Raw genomic sequence first — 12609 nt, 5'->3', positions numbered from 1 at the left:
GGTAGTATCGATACTACCAGTATTGCTCAAATTCCAGAATGTAAAAATGGTACCGATACCCAAAGGGGTACCAATACTACTTTCATAGTATTAATACCACAGGCATAGTATCGATACCATCAGGCCCCAACGGAAAGTAACGACTAGTTGATTTAAAAATAAAAAAGGTAGTATAATACTCCTTAGAGGAGTACCGATACCCTCTGTTCTGGGCAGTTTTATTTTTGAAGAGAAAAAAATCCCCAACGGCTAGAAACAACCACAACTTCATTCCTATATAAATACAAGTTCAAGACACTTGAAGAAGGGTTAGAACACTAATCCAAGCATATATTCAAACACAATAGAAGAGTTTTCACTATTTATTCTATTCTCTTGTAAATATTTTGTTCTATGAGCTTTAAATTCTTTGTAAACACTACCTTAGAGAGGTTTTATTGTTTACTTCTTTTTACCTTTTGTAAAGGGGATTGGTTCTAGTTTAGCCAAGTGAAAAACTAGGAAGTGTAAAGGTTACTCTTGATCTTGAAAAAGAAAGAACAAATTACTGGATTTGTTGGAAAATCCTTAGTGAGGAGCTAAGGTAGGAGGTAAACTTAGTTGAGAAGTCGAACCACTATAAATCGCTATGCAAAATTCTCATAATTTATTTCTCCTTACTCCCTAAACAATATTTACCAATTCACTCCCATTGTACATTTTTCAATTGTTCAATTGAGTCTTTTCAACAATCTTAACACTTAACATTAAATTTTGAATTGGGGTACTAAAGTAAAATAAAAACTAAATTTATTTATGATTTTGAAAAAAAAATGAAAGTTTAAGTACTAAAATAGATAAATTGATAGTTTAGCACTAAATACGTAATTTACTTTTAACTTTTTTATTGGAGAATTATGCTTTCATCACTTAACTTTGAATATATTCTTTTGTATTCACTCGATTTTTAGAACTTTTAATTTAATCATTCAACTTTGAATTATTTTATTTTTCTCTGGTTCCATTGATAAACCATGAGATCTTGAAGTTGAGTCATTATGAACGTGTTAGGGGCGAGCACGCACTACCTTATTTTTCAAAACTTATCTTGATTACAAAAAGAAGTGAACCTCTGGCGTCAAGAACAAGGCTATTTTTAGTGAATAAGAAAAGGGAAGAAGACAAATTAGGCGCAAAAATTATGTGATCAAACACGAATATAGTTCAAATTAAGTGATGAAAATTGTAATTACCCATTTTATTTCTTGAAACATATGATAATATAAACTTTTTTTTTTCAAAAATGTAATATTTTAGTTATTTTCTATGTGTTGTATTCTTGCCATATATGGTATTACAAAGTTATTTGTATAAATTAATTAATATATAATTTGATCTCATGCAAATAAAGTTTATTAAAATTATGGTTTAGATTAAAAAAATTAATTTAATAATTATATTATTTTTTAATGTAATTAAAGAATTAAAATGATTAAGGCAACTATTTATTAAAAATATATATAGAGATCTAATATTTTTATAAAAAAGGGAATGGAATTTCTGAGATAATTCTCTTGCCATTACACCACACATTCAATCAAAATATACTTGGTGAGATTATAGGATCAAACAAAAACAGTCTAAGTTCCTTTTTTCCCCTTTTAATTTAATTAAACAAAGTAATGCACAAGAAAAAACAACAAAAAAACCCAAAGATAAGTTGAATCTTCGGCACCAATCCACAACTGATTTCCACAACAGACTCCAATACAAACAACTAAACAGTAGTTACAGGAAACCGAGGTCGTCGACGAATACGGAGAATCCAAATCCGAAGACGGACACGACAGCCTCACTTCCCATGATCGTCTTCCATGTTCATGGAAACACCGCTTCGGTTGCATCATCCGTACACGTTTCCGATCAGCCTCTTCTTGCTAGGTGACCTAGGTCGAAGTTATCCTCGAACCCCGTAGTATGATCGAACAAGTTAGGCAATTCATCGTTCCATCGAGAGGGATGTCCGGGACCAAAAAACGATGTCAACTCAAATCCATGCAGAAACTCATGCTAGCTCATGCTATCGGTAGGCTCGATACCTGCCATTGTTGTTGTCGGACAGCCGATGCACAGAAGAGAAGCTGCATTTGCATGTACTGAAAATGTTCAGATTTTTCAGATTCTCGTGATTCGGTTCTTGTTCTTGGTGCAGTGCTGAAGTTGTTCGTTTCCTACAGATTCTACTCGTCGAGCTTCGTCGGAATCGGGAATTTGCGTTTGATCGACAAACACAATACCTTTCTTCTTCAAACGGTCTATGTAATGGCTAGCATCGAAATTGGTCACAGCATTGGTCCCCCTATACTCCAATGCTGCCATATCATACGCTGCTGCTGCTTCCTCCTGTGTCTTCAAAAAAAAATATAAATAAATAAATAAATAAATAATGATTAAGCAAATAAAAACAGAGCATAAATAAATAAATGGCGATAGACAAATTAATCAGAACATTTTTATAAATTAAATAAAGTGGATCAAGCTTTTCAAGTCTAGCAGGTAAAAGATAAGATTAGGGATTCACATGATGACATTAAATCTAATTAATTACTGCAATGACAATTTCTCTTAAACTTTTACCAGATTTAGAACAATGTATGCACTCATGCATTCATATTTGATACTCGATCTCGAATTCGAATAAATGCATTATGTTTCATACCAATCTGGATTTTTGGGTTGAGTAACATGTTGGTAATCATATACAGGGCAGAATGTTGTTTAAGCTACCATTTGAGAGCATGATGGAGGGAACTCGACGACACAAGGCATCGATCGGACCGGTATCACCCCTTGTTTCTAAACATGGTGAGAGGTACCCAGCGACGGAACCACGTACAGTTTGGGAGGGGTCTATCCGTCCCAACTTTTCTTTTCGTATAATGACATTTTAGATTCTATCAATTTAAGTATCAGTCAAATTAATTATGACCCCTCGGTATTTAATCCTAGTTTTATTCCTAAAGGTATCCTGTGAGACTTGCCGAGATGCCACAATCGAACCCTAAACCCTATCATTCAGACCATGCATGAAGTAAGAAAATTTGGGTTTAGGGTTTATTGTCTTTCACTCCATACTAACTCCATTCCAGATGTATACAATAAGACAGGTAACCCTAAACCCTAATTACTCAAATTAATAAATGAAATTGATAAAATTTAGGGTTTAGGGTTTAATATCCTTCACTCCATCCTAACTCCATTCCCAGGGGTGTCATTGAGACAGGTAACCCCTAAAACCCTAATCATTCAACCAAGAGTGAAAGTAGAAAATTTAGGGTTTGGGGTTTCTTGTCTTCCACTCAAGAAGTAGTTGAAAAGTTTATAAAAGTAATGTCCCTATTAAATCCATTAAAACACAAAGGGAAAGAAAGCCACGTGCCTTTGGTGCAACCAATCCAAATCCATCAAACTAAAAATAAATACTATAAATAGGCAGACTCGAGTAGCCTTGTCAATTATTCCACTCATTATTGGCATTTCATAATCCGGAGGTCTTCCACGGAAGCTGTTCTCAACCTGGCGTTGAGGACAGCCTACTCTTACATCCCCTTACTCCATTACATATGGGAATAAGGGTCCGCTAATACTATTAGCCAGCTAAGTAAAACCTAAAAGGGAATTAGAGTGACCTAAAGCAAACCTAATCTTCTCACCAAGTCACGTGATCTCTGTTGCCTCTCACTCAGCAAATATTATCTATGTATATTTAAAAGGCAACAGAATCTCTTGATGGGAGAGTAATGGTCACGTGCCATTCTGCCACCATTTTCATGCAAATTAAATAAAAAAGTTTTGAATCAAGACAGAGATATGCAGCTTAATTACAGAAACGCCATCTCTAAATTAAGAATTAAAAGTTGAAAGAAAAGACCAAAGCAGTTAGACATTCATAGCAGCGTGTGACATTTGAGTGATAATTATATGGTAAAATTAATGTTTACTCCCTAATATTTTTTTATTTTAAATTATACGTTAATAAAATTATTTAACCCAAAAATAATTTGTAAAACTATACAATTTTAAACTAATACAATACTAAAATTGTATTTTTACCTCTTAAAAGTTTTTCAACTTTGAACTCTAATTTTTTAGCTTCGACCCTCCAGAGAATCAACCTTCGATTAGAGTATCACTTGACATCCCAAAATTTTCAAATGGTTCGGATGGATAATATATAATGTATACCCAAATTTTTTATTTTTTACATATATTTAAAATTAAAAATATATAAAAATAAAAAAAGAATAAGGGGTCTAGAGAGAGCTTACTATAGTTCCTAAATAGAGATATTTGTTCCCAAAAACTCGACCAATTCGAGCCTCCCACCTCCCATTGTGGTGATGCCTGTAAAAAACAAAATAATTATCATAAATTATTCATCGGTTTAATAGAATAAAACATTACCTAAACTACGTATTTAATACATAAACCATCAGTTTTGGTACGTTTTAGAACATAAATTTTCAATTTTTTCAAAACCATACGTAACATTTAGTTTCATTTCATTTTAGTACTCCACCGTTAAAAACTTATGCGTTTTTAGCATAAACTATAAATTTTGGTCCGTTTTAGTACCTAAGCTTTCAATCTTTTCAAAACTTAACATTGAATTTGAACGGGATACTAAAAAACAAAACTAAAGTTTTTATCGACACGTACTAAAAAGAAACACAAACTAAACTTAAGTATAATTTTGAAAAATTAAAAGTTTAGATACTAAAACGAACCAAAACTAATAGTTTGAATACTAAACTCGTAATTTACCCTACATCTTTTAGTAAAATTAAATGTTAACTTCTGATATTATAAATGAATTTTTTTAAAAAAATAAGTCTAATGAATAATATTTTTAAATAATTTTAATAATTAATTTTACATAACACTTCAATTATTTACCTCTCGGACTCCTAAACCTACTTCTATAACTACATACAAAACAAAAATATTGAAGAGGGTCCACTGAAATTGATTATTTTACCAAACTCACGTGGTATATAATTTTAAATCTATTTTTTTAATAAAAAAATAAAAGTGGTTAAATATTTTATTGCCTAGAATCTGCAGTCAGATTAAATAAATATAAATCATATTAAGTATGTAAAGGACGTGCAAAATATATTTTTTTTGAATAAAAGATATAGAATCAAAACTAGAATAAATTTCATATTCTATTTTTAATTTAATCGATAATATTTTTATAAATTATGTAATATTTACATAATTAAATAAGAATAAGTACCTAGCTACCCCGCGGTACTTGGAGACTCCTCTGGAAAATCCGCTGCTACGACGTCGTAGAGAGGCCAAGTACTCTTCCTTTGTCACATTCTTCATTTCTTCCAATTCTTTTTCGTATCTTTCTTTCTGCATCGTTGAAGTAATGATCATTCCTTTCCTCTCACAAATCCTCATTTAATAAAATTAATTAACCCATTTTATGTAATTAATAATAAACTAATTATTAATAGTTTAATTAAATACCGGAAAATTCAGTTTTTCAGGTCCCCAATACTTGAGGGCAGCTAGATCATAGGCTCGAGCCGCTATCTCCTCACTATCATAGGCCCCTGCATTTCACGTATAATAATTATAAGATCGATGAAATATCCAATAATTAAATATTATATCTTCGGAATGATAATATTTTTCTACAGCAGCAGAGTCACACTTGGTGAGAGTGAACACGGGTTTATTTTGAAAATCAAATTTTCTTCGATTGACTATTTATTTTACTGACGTGTCATCCCTGCAATTTTTCATGTGCACATTGAGATCTGAATTTTCTTCGTAATTAATTATTTTACAATAGTGCCGATACTAAAATTTTATTTACTCATCATTTAAAAATTTTATATTCTATCCTAAAAATATTTATGAATGCTTCACTATTTTTTATCACCCTACCCTAAAAGTGGGTCTTGAGAGTGGGCTTGAAAAGAGAGGACACGTGTAGGGTGTAGGTGTAGGACGCTTTCAAATATTATAGAATGACTTGATTAAGACTTGAACGATGTTGAAGACTTGATTATAGAATTGAAGAATCTTGAACGGCCGATTGGTGAATAATGGAGATTTAGACTTGAACGATGTTGAAGACTTTGATTGTAGAATTGACGAATCTTGAACGACCGATTGGTGAATAATGGAGAGAGTCGTTCAACCCTTAATTTCGATTCTCTACGCTATTCACCAATTGGTCATCCAAGTTTTCCTCAGCCCTACATTCAAATTCTCAACACAGTCAAACTCTTAATCAGGTCATTGCACGATGTTCCGGTGCTCGAAGTTAAGTCTAGGGATGGGTATGTAACCCGAATCCGACAGGTTCGGACCCATCGGGTTAGGTTTTTTCAAAAAAAATGGGTTCGGGTCAGGTTGGTCAGATTTTTTAAATTTGATGTTCGGGTCGAGTTCGAGTTTAGAGTGAAAAATACCCGATCCGACCTGAAAATATATATAATTTTACCTTATATATTCATATTTAGGAATAATTACAATAATACCGTTATATATTATTATTTAATTAAGTCATTGTTTTTATTGAATAAAAAATATTTTTATTATTTCGGGTTAGGTCAGTTCGAATTTTTAAGTTATATATCGGGTCGGGGTCGGATGAAATATTGTTTTGATCTGGTCGGGTTGGATCTCGGGTGGAAGATTCCTTGTTCTCGGGTCGGGTGTACCAAAAATTCGACCCAACCCGACCCCTACCCATCTCTTGTTAAGTCGCACAATCGAAAAATCCCTCAACAAATATTATATAAAAAATGATTATTTAAAAATATATTTACTCAAATTAAATAATGCAAGTAGATCGAAGGACTTACCTAAATAAACTACGGAGACGGCAACCAAAAAGCGCAAATAACGTTGAGAGATTGACCATATGAGTAAAAACAAAAAGTCAGTACACAAACACATAAAACTTCAAAGAAAATTCTCAATAAAGTAATAATAATAATAATAATAAACAAAAGATCACTCAGATCTCCTTGAATTTATGTTTTTCATTTAATAATTCCATTAAAAAAGAGAGTAAAATTAACCTGTCTTCCCTTCTTGTTCTGCTCATGGTTCCAAGAACTCTTGTCCCACAGGTGAGCCTCAAATCTCCCGGTCCATCTATGCCTGTGTAAATTTACTCATACATGCAATGAAAATCAACCCAATCAGTATAATTTAATTAATTAAATGATAAAATTAAAAAAAAAAACCCAAACCTGGTGACTCCTCTGTAAATGGAGCTCCTTCTGCCATTGTTGGTTTTGGCACTGTTCTTCTGATCACAGCTTTGGTTCTTTCTACCCCTTTTAGCCTTGGGTTTCTCCGGTACGTTATGAGGCGTATCCGACGATGAAGAAGAAGAAGAAGATGGTGATGGAGAAGATGAAGATACAAAGCAAGAATTGGTTGAAGAACAACTTGGAGACCTCTTCATTTTTCAACAATGTCAAGTTCTTTTTCCACTTATAAAACACGCTTACATTACACATACATATACATGTATGTTGTAGGGGTGTGAAAATAGTGAATCCTGGTGGATTACCAAAAACAAAGAGGGAGGGTGGAAGGAGGAGGAAAAACGGGAGAGGTTTTAAAAAGGGTGATGGAGGAGGTGGTGGTTGGTTAAAATTTAACTGAGTTGAGTTAATTGAGAAGAAAACAGAAATGGGCCTAAGCCCTAACACTTGGCTTGTGTGTGCAGCCATGCTGCCAATGGGACTTGTTCACTTAGGCTGGCAATTTTTATTGTGGTGTCAAAGAATCTCCTCATTTTCGATCTCAACCCTTCATCTCTCATCTTGGTTTTCACTGGTTAAGTTTATGGGTCCGCACTTTAATGTTTAAGGTTCCAATCTTGACCACGAACCAAATAGCCTATACGGTAAAAGAATTGTTGTTATTCTTTAAGGATTCGAGTTCGAGTATCATATATATTAGGGAGTGTGAACCTTAAATGTCAAAAGGTTGAGAGTTTATCTTTGAACAAATACTACCTTGTACTTACTCCAGATTAATAAAAAAAATGGTCCAATCTTGATTATAATATATTAAAAGATATAATTAATTCTGAATGTCGGAGGTCTTCCACGGAAGCTACTCTCAACCTGGCGTTGGGGGTAGCCTACTACCCTACCTCCCCTTACCCCATTACATATGGGAATATGGTCAGCTAAAAATTTAAAAGATATAATTAACATTTTTTTAATAGATTAGGTCATTCTCAATCTACTAACAACGTACATACTCTACAAAATACAACTGCTCGAATCAAAACCTCTAAGAAGAATAATATTTTCTTTTATAGCTTAGAACACTTGATGAGTTCATAGAGATTAAATTAAGAGGATCAAATTATTTAATTTAAAAAATAGAAGGACCTTATCAATGAAAAATGTAGATTATATTCAGAGTAGGTATGTATCCCTCTTAAATATGATTTCTTTTGTTAGTTATTTATTTTATTGGTTATGTCAATGTTAAGAATTGAGCATTGCCGGCTGGAAGGGTTGCCAGCTGGAGCCATTAGCTGTTGGTTTTGCTAACTGTTTCTGGTAAATTGTTAGGTGGTTATGCCAGCTGTCCTTTGTTGGGTTAAACCTTCAGTGTTAATCCATGAAGGAGGCAATCAGCGTGGCTATATTAACAGGTCTTTTGACCAAGGGCTGGATATTCTTTAGCCTACATTCTGATTTTCATCACTCCATTTCTGTTCTTTTTGTTTTTCCAGGAGGTGTTCTTCATTGTTTTAACATGGTATCAGATGTCTAGCGATCCAAGTGCCAGTACTTCACGGTGATCTCTCTTTGATGGTTCTATTTTCTGCTCATCATGCCTGACTTGTTTGTTGCAGTCGAAGCAATATCAGAAGGAAGTAGTGCTGCTGCTGCCAATAATCGGATGATGGAGGCGCCATTCATGAACAAGTATGTTAATGTTCGACTAGATGATAACAACTTCATTCTTTGGAAGCAGCAAGTTCTCCTTATGATTCAAGGACACGAGCTGGAACATCTGCTGGATGAATCGTTGCCGATCCCACCTCAAACCATTATCGATGAGTCTGGTGAATTAATAGTAAATCCGGTGTACTGGCGGCACAAAAAGCAGGATAGTTCTTTGGCATCCTGGCTTCTTTCAACAATCAGTTCATCCATTCTTCCTCAACTTGTAGGAGCACATACCTCTGCTAAGATCTGGAATACGATTCTCAGCATGTTCTCCAAGCTCCCCACTACAAAGATTATGAGGCTTGCATGGAAGACTCAGGTCTCTTAAAAAAGGAGACCTATCTGTACGTGAATTTTCCACACAAATCAAAGAGATACGTGATTTACTTGCGACAAGTGGAAGCCCGATTTCTGAGATTGATCAAATTATTACATTACTCAATGGGCTTCCAGGCGATTTTTGAACCGTTTGTTGCAGCCATAACAGTGAGTCGTGAACCTTATACCTTTGACACTGTCACTTCGGTTCTCATTGATGCTGAATCGAGGATTGGTGACCTTATGAAGACAGCGGTCAGCATAAACTTGACCAGGCATAATAATTACAATGGAGGAAATGCTAATGGTAATCGTGACAGGTATTACATTAGTAATAGGTCGAATGATTCTCGTGAAAAAACTCAGAACGTGAATAAATACAAGGGCAAACCTAGGCATTAATGTCAATTATACGAGAAGATTGGTCATATAGTGGATAGGTGTTGGCATCGCTTCGATGAGAATTTTAAAGGCATAACTTCGAGGCAGTCCAGAGATACTAATGAGATACAGGTCAATGTGTGTAAATATGATGCTAATGATTCGTCTTATAATCCGTTTGTTCATACAGTTGCAGGAGATGAGGTGGTTGCTGAAGATGCCACCACTGACACTGTGCAAATCAACTCTCTCATTACTAAAGGAGTTCTGTCTGCTGCTGACAAATGGTATCCCAACTCTGGTACTACACACCATATGACCTACGACAAAGCTGGAGCATCCTTGGGTCGACCATACTCAAGAAAATATAAGGTCTACCTTGGTGATGGTTCTACATTACCAATATCATATATAAGTGATGTGCCATTGATTGCCAAACATTGATTTACAGCTAAAGAATGTCTTGTGTGTTCCAAAAATAACTAGGAACTTGTTATCCGTTTCTAAACTTACACAAGACAACAATGTATATCTCGAATTTCACTCAGACAAGTGCTTTGTGAAGGATGAAGAAACTGGTCGAATCCATTAGAAGGTAAACTGGAAAATGGGTTGTATTGCTTTAATAAAACTGCTCGTATGGATGGCATGCTTCATCAAGTTACTGCTTCTGTTGAGGAAAAATATGTTAAGTCCAATAAAAGCTTATGGCTATGGCATTGAATGTTGGGACACCCTGCGTCAAAAACTATATCTTCACTATTTCATATTAAGAATGGTGTTCACAATAATAGTGAAATATGTGTTGCATGTCAGCTAGGAAAAAGTCACAGGCTTCCATTCTTGCAATCGGATACAGTTTATAGTTAGTTGTTTGAGCTGGTAGAAACTGATGTCTGGGGTCCAGCACCGATTAAGTCTGGTGGCTGGCAATATTATGTTTCGTTTATAGATATGTACAGCAGGAATGTCTGGGTATACTGATGCGTAATAAATCGGATATTACTCAAGCTTTCAATTTGTTTCATGCTCTTGTTAAAAATCAATTTAAACAAACATTGTTGCGTTACAAACTGATGGTGAGGGTGAGTTGTGGTTTAGAGCAGTGTCTTGCAGCTACAAGAATCAAGCACAGGGTTACATGTCAACATACCTTGCAACAGAATGATGTAGTTGAGCGTAAAAACCAGCACGTCATTGATACAGCCCTAACGCTTCTAGCTCAGTCAGCCATTTCCTTCAAATATTGGTCGTATGCTATCCTTAATGCAGTTTACCTAATCAATAGGTTACCTGTAGACTTGCTTGGAGGGATCTCACCTTTTGAGAAGTTGTACGGTAAGAAACCCGATTATCAGTTTCTTCGAGTCTTTGGCTGTCAATGTTTCCCATGTCTTCGTCCTTTCAATCGACACAAGTTTAACTTCAAGTCTAAGCCGTGCGTATTTCTTGGCTACTCTCCACAACATCATGGATATCAATGCCTTGATGAATCAGGTAGTTTATATATATCTCGACATGTGGTGTTCAATGAAAATGTTTCCATGTGTGTCTCAGCATGTTGGCATCAATAAAGATGTTAAACAAGTCGACTGGACTGTTCTTTTTCCTTGCAAGGAACTCAACATGATCGATCACGAGGATACTAGGTGTGATAATCCGGTTAATGTACCTGATATGGTGGAAGATACTATGGCTGATTTATCTCACACACCTGGTGTAAGTGCTGGTCATGATGATAGAGCTCACACAATGGAAGAAGAGCTAGATGTTGTGTCGAGAGCTGCTGCTCAACTAGAGGATATTCATAGTGAGCCTACACATTCGAGTGCTATTCCAAATGATGATCAGAATGGTTCAATAAGTGTTCAGGAGCCAGGTGCTTCAAGCATGCCTGTATCTGATGAATATAACTGTGTGGATGCTCGACACATCACAAATAAGCATCGCATGGTCACACGCAGCAAAGTAGGAATTTTTAAACCTAAGGTTTATAATGCTTTGTTTAATGAGACTCCTCTGAATGTGCAGGATGCTTTACAACATAAACATTGGCGTACTGCAGTAGAAATGAAGTTCAAGGCGTTGACTGATAATAACACGTGGAAGTTGGTTCATTTGCCAGCTGATCGAAAGGCCATTGGGTGTAAGTGGCTGTTTCGCATTAAACACAACTCTGATGGTTCTGTTAATAGATTCAAAGCAAGGCTTGTCGCAAAAGGGTACTTTCAAGTACCAGGATGCAACTTTGTTGACACCTTCAGTCCTGTGGTGCGATTATTCACGATAAATGTACTACTATCGGTTGCTGCTTCACGTGGATGGCAAGTCTATCAAGTAGACGTTAATAATGCTTTCCTCAAAGGTGATCTATAGGAGGAGGTATACATGGTTCAACCAGAAGAGTTCGATCAGACTGGTGATCATGGAGAAAAGCTAGTGTGCAAGCTTCAAAAGGCACTTTATGGACTTAGACAAGCCCCTCACAATTGGTATCAAAAACTTCAACAATGCTTGTGTGACATGGGATTTCGACCTTTTAGAGCTGATAGCTCGTTATTCATTCGTGGCACAAAGTATGATATCACATATGTTGTTGTGTATGTTGATGACATTCTTATCACAGGGTCTTTTGAGAAATGTGTTAACGAAGTTAAGAAGTAGCTACATGACAAGTTCTCGTTAAAGGATCTCGGGCTTCTTCACTATTTTTTGGGCATTGAAGCTATTCATACAGCAACTGGAATGTTTATGAGTTAAAAGAAGTATGTACAGGAGCTGTTGACCAAGTTTAATGCTCATGCTAAACCAGTGGACACACCCTTACCTATTACACCCAAGTTAAGTTCAAAAGATGCAGGAGGTCCAGTCAATGCTCAACAGTATCGAAGTGCAGTTGGTGCACTATTGTATGTGT

The 12609-nt window shown here is 35.3% G+C and overlaps 1 pseudogene; it reads right to left on the bottom strand.

The window, feature by feature from the left end:
* Positions 1 to 1649: 1649 nt before the first annotated feature.
* On the bottom strand, positions 1650 to 7599 carry LOC120129457 (annotated as a pseudogene).
* Between the last annotated feature and the right edge of the window lie 5010 nt (positions 7600 to 12609).

The sequence above is a fragment of the Hibiscus syriacus genome, unplaced genomic scaffold (assembly GCF_006381635.1).
Source record: "Hibiscus syriacus cultivar Baekdansim isolate YM2019G1 unplaced genomic scaffold, ASM638163v2 tig00110500_pilon, whole genome shotgun sequence".
NCBI lineage: Eukaryota > Viridiplantae > Streptophyta > Magnoliopsida > Malvales > Malvaceae > Hibiscus > Hibiscus syriacus.
Note: the sequence above shows the minus strand (reverse complement) of the source record. Positions and strands in the feature narration are given on the sequence as shown.